Source organism: Malus domestica, chromosome 02 (assembly GCF_042453785.1).
Source record: "Malus domestica chromosome 02, GDT2T_hap1".
NCBI lineage: Eukaryota > Viridiplantae > Streptophyta > Magnoliopsida > Rosales > Rosaceae > Malus > Malus domestica.
This window is the reverse complement of record NC_091662.1, coordinates 23,674,171-23,690,068: the sequence shown is the minus strand read 5'-3', so window position 1 is coordinate 23,690,068 and position 15,898 is coordinate 23,674,171.

The following is a 15,898-nucleotide window of genomic DNA, read 5'->3' as shown; positions in this document are numbered from 1 at the left end:
TTTTGGCTTGGAATGAATAGCACATACATGGAGCAAGGTGGATGGACGAAATTGAAGACTATAGAGGCTAGGAATGTGTTAAAAAGAAAGAAGAATTAATGTAAAAAGGACAAAGAGCTCAGCCACAAAGGGGTGTCACTCCACCATTCACCTTTCCATCATTGTCGTGCACCACCATTGCACTCCCTTTGGATTCCTATGCCTTGCATCATCATCCATGTTCCCTCCATTGACTCATTCGTTGCATCATTCCACTTCATTTCCTTTGTCTACCATGTGCACAATATCCTTTCACCTTCATTATTTCAGATTTCATGCATCATTACATTGAATCATTGCACTCAATTGCTACACCATTCCTTATTCCCTCCATCATTTCAGATTTCATGCATCATTACATTGAATCATTGCACTCAATTGCTACACTATTCCTTATTCCCTCCATCATTTCAGATTCATGCATCATTACATTGAATCATTTCACTTAATTGCTACATCATTCCTTGTTCCCTCTATCATTTCAGATTTCATGCATCATTACACTCAATTGCTACACCATTCCTTGTTCCCTCCATCATTTCAGATTTCATGAATCATTACATTGAATCATTGCACTCAATCGCTACACCATTCCTTGTTCCCTCCATCATTTCATATTTCATGCATTATTGTACTCAATTGTTACACCACTCCATGTTCCCCTCCATTGCCATGCACTTCCTCTATAAAAGAAAGTGTGTGTAACATAAATTGAGTGGATACTTTGTTAGATCATTCACTCCCATTTCAACACAACCTTCATCCAAACACATCCATTTACCTTCACATCCATTCCTCCATACAAACAAACCTTCAAACACTCACCAACACCTTGTGCCGTAGCAAAGGAAGGGAAGGAAAGTGTTTGGACGTGCTTGCTATCCAACTTGGATCGTTGGAGCGTTTAGGTGTTTTCTTTCCTTTGTTTCTAATGTTTAAATTCATTTCCTTTCATTTTTTTGTAAATATGAGTAGCTAAACCCCTCTTGGCTAGGGGTGATTTCAAAGCCATGACTATGTTTATTGCAATATAATTTGATAAATTCCAATTATGAACTCTTGAATCGTGAATGCAATTAGCTTAACTATTTGATTGATAACCTATTTGTATTTGTTGATTAATGGTCGACACTTAATTGGCATGCATAAATCCGATGCTAGAATATAAGAAAGTTTCACATAATCGTTACAAACTTATATTCATAAGTAGTAGAGGTTGCTTATAAACGATCGCGTTAAGTTCAATTCCTAGCATGAGTGACATGATGTCATAGTTGCAAGTGCTTTGTCAATGCTTATGATTTTCATTAAACGTAATGATCTTTGATTGTATCTCTATTATGATGTCATGTAGGGAACTTTTGAAGAATGTTTTGGGTTGTCGAATGATGTCATCCAATCCAATAAAACAAAGAAAATCTTAGAGTTAACTAGTGATGTCACGGTTAATTTGGAGGATTGTCATTCATAATTCAATGGAGTAGTAACTGGAAATCGAGTTATTTGCATACATGTCATGTGTGGAGAAGAAGCCTCTAGCTATCCCATCCATCATCTTATTTCTCAAATTTGTTTTACAATCTGTCTAGTTTTTAATACTTGTTTATTTGTTTCAACTTCGTCCAAAACTCAATCCCCCTTTACTTTAGTGTGTCTAATTAGTTAGAATCTGTTTTAATTTGTGTTTTTAAATGTTTTGATTCAAGTAAAAGTCAATTTTCGTCCAAAGTCATTCCTAGTGTCTAGTTTAAGTTTCTTTAGTTGTTTTAAGCTGTTTTGAGTATTTTAAGTTTTCTTTGAGTCTTGTGAGTCTTGTTAAGTATTTTAAAGTTTAGTTTTATGTTTTTGAGTCAGTTTAGAGGTTATTAGCAAGGCCTCCTAATCCCCGGTCCAAAAGGATCCCTACTTATACTTATATTACAGTTGTCAAAAGAATGTTAAAATTGTGTGTTAAGATAATTTTCGCATCAATGCATTCATCCAATTCAATGAAACTAGGAAAATCTGAGGGTTAATTAGTGCAATTTACAGTTAATCTAGGGCATTGAGGTTTATGGTTTATCGAAAGAACAACTGAACATCAATTTGTATTCAAGTGTGTCATGTGTTGAGAATGAACTCTAGCTAACCAATCATCCATATTTTTCCCTAATGTCGTGCACATTTATCTAAGTCTTTAATTTACTTGTTCTACTTTCAATTTCGTCAAAACCAATTCCCCCTTTACTTTGTTGAGTCATATTAGTTAGAAACTATTGTAGTTTGTGTTTTGAAGTGTTTTAAGTCAAGTTAAAACTAATTTTCGTCCAAATTCACTCTTAGTGTCTGTTTTGAGTCTATTAGCTTGTTTTGTGCTGTTTGAGTCATTTAAGTTGTTTTAGTATATTAGAGTCTAGTTTTGCATTCTTTGAGTCTAGTTTAGTGTTCCAAACTTATTTTTACGTTTTCAAGTCAATTTTAAGTGTTTTAGCAATCCCTCCTAATCCCCGGTCTAGAACGATCCCTACTTATACATATACTACAATTGTCAAAAGAGGGTTTAATTTGTGTGTTAAGTTAATTTTCGCATCAACCAGCGACCTTCACTACTTGTGAATATAAGTTTGTAACGATTATGTGAAACTCCCTTATATCCTAGCATCAGATTCAAGCATGCAAACTAAGTAGGCTCCTTAATCAACATACAAGAATAAGTTTTGAATAAAACAATTAAGCAAATTGCATTCACACTTTATGAAATCACAACTGGAATTAGTCAATTCATACTGCAAATATAATCATGGTTTAGAAATTCCCCCTAAATATAAGGGGTTTAGCTCCTCATGCTCACATAACAAAGATAAACAAACTTAAACATTGAAATCAAAAGATAGATTACACCTAAGAATGATCCAGCAATCCAAACTTGAATAGCAAGCACTCCAAGGGTCCTCCTTCTTCTCTTTGTTGCGGCACAAGGTATGGAAGGATGGATGAGTGGTAAATTATGGTGGTGGATGGATATAGGTGAGTTAGGGTGAAGGGTGGATGATGGAATGTGTTGATGGATGTCCTGAATGGTGCAGCAAAGGGCTTTATTTATAGGGGAAGGAAAGGACACAGCTAGGAATTAATTTGGGAAAGGTTTAAGACTCCAAATCCTCCAAGAAAAGGGAAACAAATCAGAATCCCAAGAGGAAAAGGCAAGTGAGGTGCGGCATCCTAAAAAGAAAGGGGAATGTGTTTGCCTTGCACGGTAAGGGAAAGGGAAAAGGGAAATAGGTGCGGCAAGGGGTTTTAGGAATGTAATTGGGTCTGAATTTAAGTCTCCTAATTTAATTAAAGATCCTCTTTCCAACTGGAAATTAAGTAGTGAAAGATTATGAAAGTTTAGGACAAAATAAGGTAACTTTGGCTAACATTCCTTCTTTCTTGCTTGCATCTTTAACTTCCTTTTCTTGAATTAATTTCTTCATAACTTTAGCATAATCCTAGCCTCTTTTGGTCTTCTATTTCGTCCATCCCTCTTGCTCCATGCATGTGATTTTTATTCCAAGCCCAAAACTGCTCCAAAATGCACTTTCTTGGTACTTTAGCCCTTTGGACCTACCAACACACGAAAATGGCTTGAAATACTAAATTAACTAAGAAATAACAACATAAATGCACAAGAACAAGCTAACTAAGTCGCATAAATATGCTCCTATCACGCTTGCGGCGACGGCCTGGCCAGTGGGCCAATGATGTCTTTTTAAGGTCATTTAGATGTTCTGATGTCATAATTGATATCCATATGAGGTGGTTTGAATGTTTGAACTTAGTTCATTATGATACATCACTTGACCTTTATATGAATCATGATGATTCGTCCGTTCGATCGTCACCAAACTTTAATACATTATAGTACGTAATATTTGAGGACCATAGAAACTTACGGATTGGGAATCCGACGAACGGATCTTCCCGAATTGGATTTGTAAGTTACTAAAATAAAATGTTGACCGCCAGTTGGTTTTGACAATTGGCGGAGATCCAACCGTTGGATCATGATGAAACCTTAGGACTTGTTCTAAAAATATAATGTGGATCCTTGGAAGTAACGAATCGGAAATCTGTGATGCAGATCTTCCTAATTGAATTACGTGGGGGGTGTGTTTTATGTAAATTATGTATTCTATTGGTTAAAACTCTGAGATGTGATTTGATATTGGGTCATAGGCGACGATGGTTCGTGATGTCCCAATATTTGTGCTAGGAAGTCATAACGCGGACCTATGATGCGTAAAATAACTAAACACACAAATTAACCCTCTTGTTGACAATTGTAGTATGGATAAGTAGGGATCATTCTTAAACCGGGGATTAGGAGGGATTGCTAAACACTCTAAACTGACTCAAATATGTAAAACAAAGTTTGAAACACTAAACTAGACTCAAAGAATGCAAATCTAAACTCTCAAACACTAAAACAAAACAAAAGACTCAAAACAGCACAAAGACACTTAAAACTGCCTGAAAAACACTTTCTGGGCAGTTTTGAACTCTAACACAAACTTGGACGAAATTGGGTTATAACTTGAATCAAAACACTTAAAAACACAAACTAAATTGATTTCTAACTAATCTAACACTTTAAAATAATGGGGGATTTGGTTTTGACGAATTTGAAAACAAAGAAAATAGATTGTAACTAAAACAGAGTTTTAAAACGAATTTGGATGAAACTATGGATAAAAGGATAGTTAGGAGGTTCTTCTCCACACATGACACACTTGCATACAAAACGATTTCCAGTTGCTTTTCAATAAGCTATGAATTCTCAACGCCCCAGATTAACCGTGAATTGCACTAATTAACCCTCAGATTTTCCAAAAGTTATTGAATTGGATGATTGCATATGACAACCCAAAGCATTCCCCACAAGTTCCCTACATGAATTGCATAATAGAGATACAAGTAAGAATCATTAAGTTCTATGAAAATCATAAGCATTGACGAAGCATTCGTTACTATGAATTGCATGAAACTTATGCCAAGAACTTACTTAAAGCGATTGTGACTAGTAACCTTCACTACTCGTGAATATAAGTTCGTAACGATTAGGTGAAACTCCCTTATATTCTAGCATCAAATTCATGCATGAAAATTAAGCGTGCACTCCCAACCAACATACACAATCAGTTTTTATACGAACGGATAAGTAAATTGAATTCACAACTTATAAAACACAACTGGATGTAATCAAATCATGTTGCAAGCATGAACATGGTTTCGAATCATCCCCTAACTAAGAGGGGTTTAGTTCCTCATACTCACAAAACAAAGATTATTGAATTGAAACATTGAAAACAAAAGAAAGATTACACCTAGAAACGCTCCAACAATCCAACGTCTTGAATGGCAAGCACGTCCAAGGGTCTCCTTCTTTCTTCTTTGCTGCGACACAAGGGTGTTTGGTGATGATTTGTGGTGAATTGTGGTGGTGGATGGATGTAGGTAGGCTATGATGAAGGATGGAATGCTTAGAATGGTCAGAAAGGGGTCTTATTTATAGGGAAAGGAAGGGCTACGAATTTATTAGATTTGGAATTAGAAATCAATGGAAAATAGGTAAGAAAGGTGCAGGAATTAAAGAGAATAGGAAAGGGAAATTCGACAGAAATTGTAGGACAGATTTAGGAATGTGTTTTGAGGCACATAATAGGTAAGAATCCTCTCCCCTTGTGTAGCAAGAATTGAAACAAAAGGGAATGTAATTTTGGGTCAGAAATAGGTAAGAAAGAATAAGAAATTAAAGAGAAATAGGTAACAAAGATGTGGCACAATATATGAAAGGTACTTAAGGTCAGAAATTAAAAGGAAAAGAGGATGTATGGTGCGGCAAGGGACAAGTGAGAAAGGGAAAGGTGTTTTTGGTTCAAAAATTAGGGAAACATGGCAAGGGAAATTGTTTCACAAGAGGAGACAAGGATGAAGCACAAAGGGGACAAGGCGCCACCTTTGTAGGAGGTGCTGAAATTGTGTCTTCTAAGCTTCCAAACTGACTTCTAACATCCTTTAGGCATTCAATTTCGTCAATCAATATTACTCCAAGCATAAGATATTCAATTCATGCCCAAAACCGCTCCAAAAGGCTCCAAAATGCATCTTTTTGCATACTTTGTCCTTAGAACCTGAAATTGCACGAAAATGACTTTAAACACTAAAATAACTAAGGAAAACAACATAAATGCCAAGAAACAAGCTAACTAAGTCGCATAAATATGCTCCTATCAACCTAAGGTGAGTTGGTCTTTCCCTTCCTATCGTGTATATATATATATATATATTATTGATAATTCCACAAACGGTTATAAATTGATTATTTCATATAATTACTGTGAATACCTTGAAGTACTTATGTGAACTACTGATAGGAGCATATTTATGCGACTTAGTGAGCTTGTTCTTGTGCATTTACGTTGTGTTTTCTTAGTTAAATCAGTCTTTTAAGCTATTTTCATGTGTTTTCAGGTTTTAAGGGCAAAATATGCAAAGTAGTGCATTTTGGAGCCTTTTAGCGCAAAATTGAGCTTGGAATGGATATCACATGCTTGGAACGAAAGGAATGGACGAGATTGAAGGATTCCTAATCAACAAGGGAGTCCTAATTAGAGATGGATTCCTGGTCAAAGATGGATTCCTAGAAGAATGAGGATTCTTACTCAAACAAGGTTTCCTACTTGAAGTAGGAAAGTTAAGCCTAAAGTTTCCTAATTTGGGTGGATCTTTCCTAAACCTAGATGGCCTTAAGTTCTAGCTATTTTGAAGGTTTCCTAAGCATTTTTGGACACAAAGAAAGGTTCTAGGACACTTCCCTATCCTTGTCATGAGTTATATCCTATTTCCCCTTGGTTTTGGGCTTCTAGAAGTCCTATCTTTTCCCCCATACCTGCCGTACCAATTTCAGCAAGGAAACCTCTTTTCCTTGCCTTGCAAGGCATTCTAGAAGCCTTATCCTTTCTTATCTAATCTACCGCACCTTTTGGCCTTTACCCTTGGGGATTCTGATTGTTTAAGCCTTTTTCCTTGTGGATTCGGATTTTACAAGTCCATATCTGATTTCCCTAGGGTTTTATGTGCCTATATATATTGTTATTTATGCCTTGGCCGAACGACCACCTCTCATATACATCAATTCACGCAAGAAATTCATCACCCTTCTCCGCCGCAGCAATCACCACTAATTCTCCATAATTCCTGACCAAAACTACCCCTTGCTGCACCATTCATCCATCCTAAACACTACCATACCATCTCCCATCCATTCTACACCATTCATAACCCCAAAACCTGTCCCCAAGCTTTGTGCTGCAGCAAGGAGGAAGGAGGAAATCGTGGCTGCACCTGCTGTCCAAGTTGGAGCGTCTAGGTGTTTTCTTTCTTTGGATTTCAATGTCTAAATTTATTTGTGTTTGCTTTGTGCGTATGAGGAACTAAACCCCCCTTGGCTAGGGGGGATTTGAAACCATGTTCATGCTTGCTATATAATTTGATTACTTTCAGTTGCGTTTCATAAGTTGTGAATTCAATTTGCTTATCTATATGAATTAAAACTGATTTGTGTGTGTTGGTTGAGAGTGCACGCTTAATTTTCATGCATAAATCTGATGCTAGGGTATAAGGGAGTTTCACCGAATTGTTATGAACTTATATTCATGAGTAGTAAAGGTTGCTAGTCACAATCGCGTTAAGTAAATTCTTGGCATAAGTTTCATGCAATTCATAGTAACAAGTGCCTCGTCAATGCTTATGATTTTCATAGAACTTAATGATTCTTGCTTGTATCTCTATTATGCAATTCATGTAGGGAACTTGTGGGGAATGCTTTGGGTTGTTGTATGCAATCATCCAATTCAATAACTTTAGGAAAATATGAGGGTTAATTAGTGCAATTCACGGTTAATCTGGGGTGTTGAGGATTCATAGTTTATTGAAAAGCAATTGGAAACTGTATTGTATGCAAGTGAGACATGTGTGGAGAAGAACCTCCTAGCTAGCCCATCATCCATCTAATTCACCAAATTTCGTTAAAATCTGTTTAAGTTTTTCTTGTTTTATTTCACTTAATTTTCGTTCAAAACCAAATCCCCTTTTCCTTTAGAGTGTCTAACTAGTTAGAATATGTTTTAGAGTGTGTTTTTAAGTGTTTTGAGTCAAGAAAACCCAAAAATTCGTCCAAAGGAGTGTTAGAGTTCAAATCTGCCCAGTTTGTGTTTTTAGGCAGATTTGAGTGTTTTTGTGCTGTTTTGAGTCTTTTGAGTTGTTTTAGTGTTTTAGAGTTTAGTTTTGCATTCTTTGAGTCTAGTTTAGTGTTTTAAACTTTGTTTTACGTTTTTAAGTCAGTTTTAAGTGTTTTAGCAATGCCTCCTAATCCCCGACCTAAAACGATCCCTACTTACATACTTTGCTACAATTGATAAAAAGTGGGTTTAATTTGTGTGCTTATATATTTCGCATCAAATTTTTGGCGCCGTTGCCGGGGATTAGCAAAGTTGCTAATCCCTTGGATCTGTTATTTTGTTTTGTTTTGTTCTAATTAATTCCAGATTCTGACCTTGTTTTGTTTTCTTGTTTTTAGGTACTAGTTTATGGCTCGGAGTTCTCATCTGTTTCGTGAACATATCTTGGTCTGTGACGACAATTTCGAGCGAGAGTTGAGACGAAAAAGGAAGAATCCAGAACCTAGTGAATCAAGTTCACATTCAGAGGCCGAATCTGAGTTTGAGGAGGAAGAACCCACGGCAAGGGTGGGTGAAGTAGTGCAAGACATGGCAGCGAACAATCGAACGATGAAGGAGCTTTCCACTTCGGGATTAGATAGTGCCTCACCCCTATGCATCCAATATCCCGCGGCTGTTCAAGGCAAGACTGAGGAATTCGAGTTGAAGTCAAGCTTGTTGCACCATATTCCGAAGTACCATGGGTTGTCAATGGAAAATCCCAACAAGCACTTGAAGGAGTTCGAGGTGGTGTGTTCAAGCATGACTCCTATCAACGTCAACGGGAGCATATTGAAGATGAAGGCGTTTCCCTTTTCTCTCTTGGAAAAGGCAAAAGATTGGTTGTATGAATTAGCTCCCGGAACTGTCACATCTTGGGAGAGCATGAAACGGGCCTTCTTGGAGAAGTTTTTCCCAACTTCTCGAGTCATTCTTCGACGAAAAAGGATAAGTCGAATTTAGCAAGATGAAGGTGAGTCTTTTCCTACATATTATGAATGCTTTAAATCTCTTGTTGCTTCTTGTCCACATCATCAAATGAAGGAGGAGCTTCTTCTACAATACTTCTACGAGAGGCTTCTACCAATTGAACGTCAAATGCTAGATGCCTCAGCGGGAGGAGCCTTGATAGACAAGACCCCCACAGCTGCAAAGACTTTGATTGCTAATCGAGCGTTGAATGCTCAACAATACGAAGGTGTTGGACAAAGAAGCACCCCACGGCAACGCCAAGTGAATGAGGTAAGTGCTATTTCCGAACTTCAAAATCAAATGGCTAACCTTACTACTCTTCTTTCTTAGGTTGTGGAAGGACCAAAAGTACAAAATGTGGCTGCTTATGACGTGTGCTCCATGCAAGGACATCTCACCGATAAGTGCCCACAATGGAGTGAGAACGGAGGGTGGGAGACACTCAATGCCGTGGGGTTTGGGAATCAATACCAGCCAAGGAATGATCCATTTTCTAATACATACAATCCGGGATGGAGAGATCATCCAAATTTTAAATGGAGAGAACCCCAACAAGGCCAACAACAAAGTGCATTTAGGCAACAACCCCCGGGTTTCTATAAAAAACCGTTTACACCAACCCAACCTCAAGCACAACCTGCCCAAAACAAATTAGGTTCATCCATTGATAATGATCAGATTTTTCAATTACTAACTTCTATGGCGCAGGGTATGCAAACTAGGGACAAAAAGGTGGACGAGTTAGAGAAGCAAGTAGGGCAGATTGCGGAGTTCATGGGGCAATTCCGAGAACAAGGAAAACTTCCTAGTTCAACCATTGTGAATCCGAAATGAGGCTTTGAATCTGCCAAGGCAATCATGCTAAGGAGTAGAAAAAAAGTTAGAACTGATCCACAACCATCTAAATCAACCCAAAGAGAGGACGAAAAGTTGCAATTCGAAGAGGAGGATCAAGCCAAGGCCACGGTAAGGAAGGAAGCACCCTTGCCGCAGCCTCCTACATCCTCTCATCCATCCAATCCGTCAACCATAGGTAAGAAAGTTCCAATTCCAATTAATTCTAACGTTATTCCTCCAAATGTACCCTTCCCTAGCAGATTTTTGCAAGCCAAGAACGAAGAGGAGGAAAAAGATGTTCTGGAGACGTTTAGAAAGGTGCATATCAATATCCCACTCCTTGAGGCTATTAAGCAAATCCCAAAGTATGCCAAGTTTTTTAAGAAGCTTTGTACAACAAGGAAACGTATTCGGGAGAAAGAAATGGTACATGTAAGTGAAAATTTCTCTGCAATGTTGCAAAGAAAGCTGCCACCTAAATGCAAAGATCCGGGTAGTTTCACAATTCCTTGTGTAATTGGTAATACAAGATTTGAGCATGCTATGCTAGATTTAGGTGCATCAATTAATGTCATGCCATATTCTGTGTATGCATCTATGAATTTAGGGAAACTAAAAAATGATGGTGTGATTATTCAATTAGCCGATCAATCTAACGCATATCCAAAATGAGTATTGGAAGATGTTTTGGTGCAGGTAGACCATTTGATTTTTCCTGCAGATTTCTATGTGCTTGATATGGAAGATTCAGGCCACTCTTCACCATCATCGCTCTTACTGGGACGAGCTTTCATGAAAACAGCTCAAACCAAGATTGACGTGGCCAAGGGAGCAGTAACCATGGCATTTGGTGGTGATATGATTAACTTTAAGATTTCTGAATCTGTTGAGAAGACTAATGATGTTCATTTTTGTTGTGCCATTAATGTAATTGAAAATATAGGGCATAAATGTTCAACACTAATCAAGAAGGATGTTTATTGCACCATAATCGAGGAGGGACTTGGATTAAAGCACAAGGAGCACGCCCCAACCTCCAAATCACCAAATCTGGCCGAGAGTACTCCTTGTGCATCTGTTCAATGTGCTGCCACTTCATTGCAGCACATGGGTGAGCCATCTTCTCCAATTTCAATTCCCATTTCAAATAATAGGTTGTTACCTTGTTTGGTGCAGGTACCTAGGTGCATTCAACGTGGTGGGAGAGTTCATGTTGATTTAGGGAAGCAAAACACCAAAATCAGGAAGGATCATTATCCCCTTCCATTCAAAGATCTAAAGCATGAAGTGGTTCGTAGGACATGTTGTAAAGGAAGCACCCCTCCATGCTGTGGGGTCCAATAAAGCTTCACAAGGAGTATCGTCTGGCTGCAAGACGTTAAAGCAAGAGCTACTTGAGAGGCAACCCATGCATTCAACAAAGGAAGACCTAGGAACCACTCCAATTCCATATTTGCGTTCCTCAAACCCTTCTCTTTGTTGTTATTTCGTTTCTGTCCTGTTGAATTCTTTAGTTGCTGTTTGCTTATTTATGTTTGGTTTTTGTGAGTTTATGCTTGAAACATTGAGGACAATGTTTGATTTAAGTGTGGGGGGGGGGGTAAACAAGTGCTTTTGATGCAAATTCGTAGGATTTTATCACCCATAACTTCCAATGTTGTTCCTTGCTATTTTTAAGTGGTTTTTAAGCTGTTTTGATGCATTTTAGTGTGTTTTACATAAAAATCCGAAAATCCCAGAAAAATTAAAAAAATTTGTTTTGAAAAGAAAAACCAAAAAGAGTTGTTTTGATTTGTTTTTGTGTGTTTGTTTGTGTCTTAGGGTACCTTCCAACACAATGATGAGGATTCGGTTTTTAATTGCATGACTGTTAAAGAGAGTTATAAACATGGATGAAAGTTTGATTTACTCTTTGGTTTATGCTTGGTTGTAGTTATAACTTATGAATTCACATGCAATCATAAAGGAAAAATTAGTTTTTGTAACATGCTTGAAGGAAGGAACTCAAACTAATGTTATAACCTTGTGAGACTTGAGCCTAAACGTTTATTTGGAGAGTTAATAATCTGTGCATTGTTGTTTTCTAAAGTTGTTGCATGATCTCATTATTCTTTGCTTGGTTACTACTTAGAATTCATCATTTAGTTCCAAATGCTAGAACTCATGCCCATTTCATTCAAAGCATGCTATTGATTTGCATAACCCATATTCAAGATGAAGTTGTGTAGTGACCACCACCAAAGCCAAATTGCCGTGAACCCTAATTCATTATATGTTTAAGTTTAACCCCGTTGAGCCTTGTGTAGCCTATGTTCTTTGTTAACCCACAATATCCTCACCTAGCCTAGATTAGGACCATCCATACCCTTGTTCTTGAAGCATAGTAAAGCATGACTCAAGATGAATTCCTTTTGATCAAGGAATTGTAGAAAACAAGTGTGGGGGAAGGGATGTGTGTGTATGCCATAGTCTTTAATGTGGCACGGGTAGAAAGAAAAAAAAAGAAAAATTAGTGGAAATTAGAAAGAAGAAAAAAAAAGTTCAAAAATGTATGAAAAAGAGTTCTAAAGTGTTGGTTGTTGGAGAAAGGGCCCAAACCATCGAATTTGGCCCTAAGTGTTGCATGAATCTTCCCTTTGTGTTTAAAAGTTGATTTCTGCATTCTAAAGTGAATTATAAAGTTTCGATTTCATTACTTTGCTTGCTATTACTTTAATAACGTTTGTTATCCCTATCCTTTCTTTGTTAACCAATACCCCAAGCCCCGTAATAACCCTTGACTTCAATCTTGAGTGTTATGTGTTTCAATTTGTGGAGTTTGAAGTTGGTATGAGCATATGGTGTCACTGGTTCTCGCATTTAAGTAGTAGCATTCCATTCATGAGATCATATCTAAATGCTTACTAACTCCAGAAACTGCTTTCTTTGTTATACATATATGTGAGCGTTCGTTTTCATGTCTACATCAATCTTCTCACATATAACTAGTATAGGGTGTGTAGTTAGAAAATCTGAGTGAAAATTGAGTGCATATCTTGTAAGGAATTGAGCAAATTCTCTAAGGCATGTTACTACATTCAAAACATTGTTTTACTTGATTAAATGTGAACTAGTAAGTGGTGACTATGATTAAGTATGTGCTCAAGTGTGAAGATGACTAAAATCCATGGGGATGATGGTTTTTAAGATGTCATGTGCATTGGAAATCCCTGAGGCAAACATTGGAAGGTTTAGGTTTTGTTTGTTTGTTTTGTTTCGTTTTGTTTTTCTTTTGTTTCTTTGTTTTGCTTGAGGACTAGCAAAAGCTAAGTGTGGGGGAATTTAATAGGAGCATATTTATGCGACTTAGTGAGCTTGTTCTTGTGCATTTACGTTGTGTTTTCTTAGTTAAATTAGTCTTTTAAGCTATTTTCATGTGTTTTCAGGTTTTAAAGGCAAAGTATGCAAAGTATTGCATTTTGGAGCCTTTTGGAGCAAAATTGAGCTTGGAATGGATATCACATGCTTGGAACGAAAGGAATGGACGAGATTGAAGGATTCCTAATTGAAGAAGGATTCCTAATCAACAAAGGAGTCCTAATTAGAAATGGATTCCTAGTCAAAGATGGATTCCTAGAAGAATGAGGATTCCTACTCAAACAAGGTTTCCTACTTGAAATAGGAAAGTTAAACCTAAAGTTTCCTAATTTGGGTGGATCTTTCCTAAACCTAGATGGCCTTAAGTTCCAGTTATTTTGAAGGTTTCCTAAGCATTTTTGGACACGAAGAAAGATTCTAGAACACTTCCCTATCCTTGCCGTGAGTTATATCCTATTTCCCCTTAGTTTTGGGCTTCTCGAAGTCCTATCTTTTTCCCCATACCTGCCGCACCAATTTCAGCAAGGAAACCTCTTTTCCTTGCCTTGCAAGGCATTCTAGAAGCCTTATCCTTTCTTATCTAATCTGCCGCACCTTTTGGCCTTTTCCCTTGGGGATTCTAATTGTTTAAGCCTTTTTCCTTGTGGATTTGGATTTTACAAGTCCATATCTGATTTCCCTAGGGTTTTATGTGCCTATATATATTTTTATTTATGCCTTGGCCGAACGACCACCTCTCATATACATCAATTCACGCCAGAAATTCATCACCCTTCTCTGCCGCAGCAATCACCACCAATTCTCCATAATTCCTAACCAAAACTACCCCTTGCCGCACCATCCATCCATCCTAAACACTACCATACCATCTCCCATCCATTCTACACCATTCATAACCCCAAAACCTGTCCCCAAGCTGTGTGCCGCAGCAAGGAGGAAAAAGGAAATCGTGGATGCACCTGCTGTCCAAGTTGGAGCGTCTAGGTGTTTTCTTTCTTTGGATTTCAATGTCTAAATTTATTTATCTTTCCTTTGTGCGTATGAGGAACTAAACGCCCCTTGGCTAGGGGGGGATTTGAAACCATGTTCATGCTTGTTATATAATTTGATTACTTTCAGTTGCGTTTCATAAGTTGTGAATTCAATTTGCTTATCTATATAAATTAAAATTGATTTGTTTGTGTTGGTTGAGAGTGCACACTTAATTTTCATGCATAAATCTGATGCTAGGGTATAAGGGAGTTTCACCTATTTTTTATGAACTTATATTCATGAGTAGTAAAGGTTGCTAATCACAATCGCGTTAAGTAAATTCTTGGCATAAGTTTCATGCAATTCATAGTAACAAGTGCCTCGTCAATGCTTATGATTTTCATAGAACTTAATGATTCTTGCTTGTATCTCTATTATGCAATTCATGTAGGGAACTTGGGGGGAATGCTTTGGGTTGTTGTATGCAATCATCCAATTCAATAACTTTAGGAAAATCTGAGGGTTAATTAGTGCATTTCACGGTTAATCTGAGGCGTTGAGGATTCATAGTTTATTGAAAAGCAATTGGAAACCGTTTTGTATGTCATCACTCATATATTTCATGCATTTATACCATCCATTTCTAAAGTCTTTGTGATGTTTTTGTGTTAAAATTGTGGTACTTTACCTTACCTTGTGTTAATGTACAATTAAATTTGCTTTAAGATTAATTTCAAGTAAAGTGGAGAAAAATAAAAAAGAAAGGAAAGGACACTTTGTGTTTTGTATAATTAAACATAATTCAGTCCGTTATTATGTGCAGATGGGTTCAAAATTTACCGGTTTCAATTATCTTTATCTAAAGTTGCAGACCACTACAATACCACTACATCTTAAAGCTTAAGTGGGGAGTGCATTGACAAAGGAATTGGGACGGTAGTGGAGAAAATAAAGAAAATAAAATAAGTAGAGATAGACACGGGCAGACTGGAAAGAAGCAGGGTGGAGAAAAGAGAACAAGCACTGTGAAAAAGAAGTAATAAAAAAAAGATTAAAAGAAGAAACGGAGGGATAAGAGAAGGGGAGAGAGGTCAGAAGTCGGGGGAATTTGGAAGGCAGGTCAGAGCCTTGCAGCGAGAGAAGAAGGACAGCTGCCTGACAGCTAGTGAGAGAAGCTGCACAGAAAACTGTGCGGAGAAAGAAGAGAGATTGTCAGAAGCACAGTCCACACGGGTAGAAGACCAGAGGCACGGGCGGACTGGCGAGCAGCGTGAGCCTCGGGGAGGAGAAAAACAGAAGCAGCAAGCTGCCTTCTCTCTCGGTTAAATCTTTCCAAACTTATATTTTATTTCTGTTTTAATAATGTGTAACTAAATTTATTTTGGCTAGAGGTTAATTCAAAGCCATGAATATATTTGTAATATGAATTGATTACCTTCAGTTGTGATTTCTGAGTTGTGATTTAATTTGCTTAACTGCTT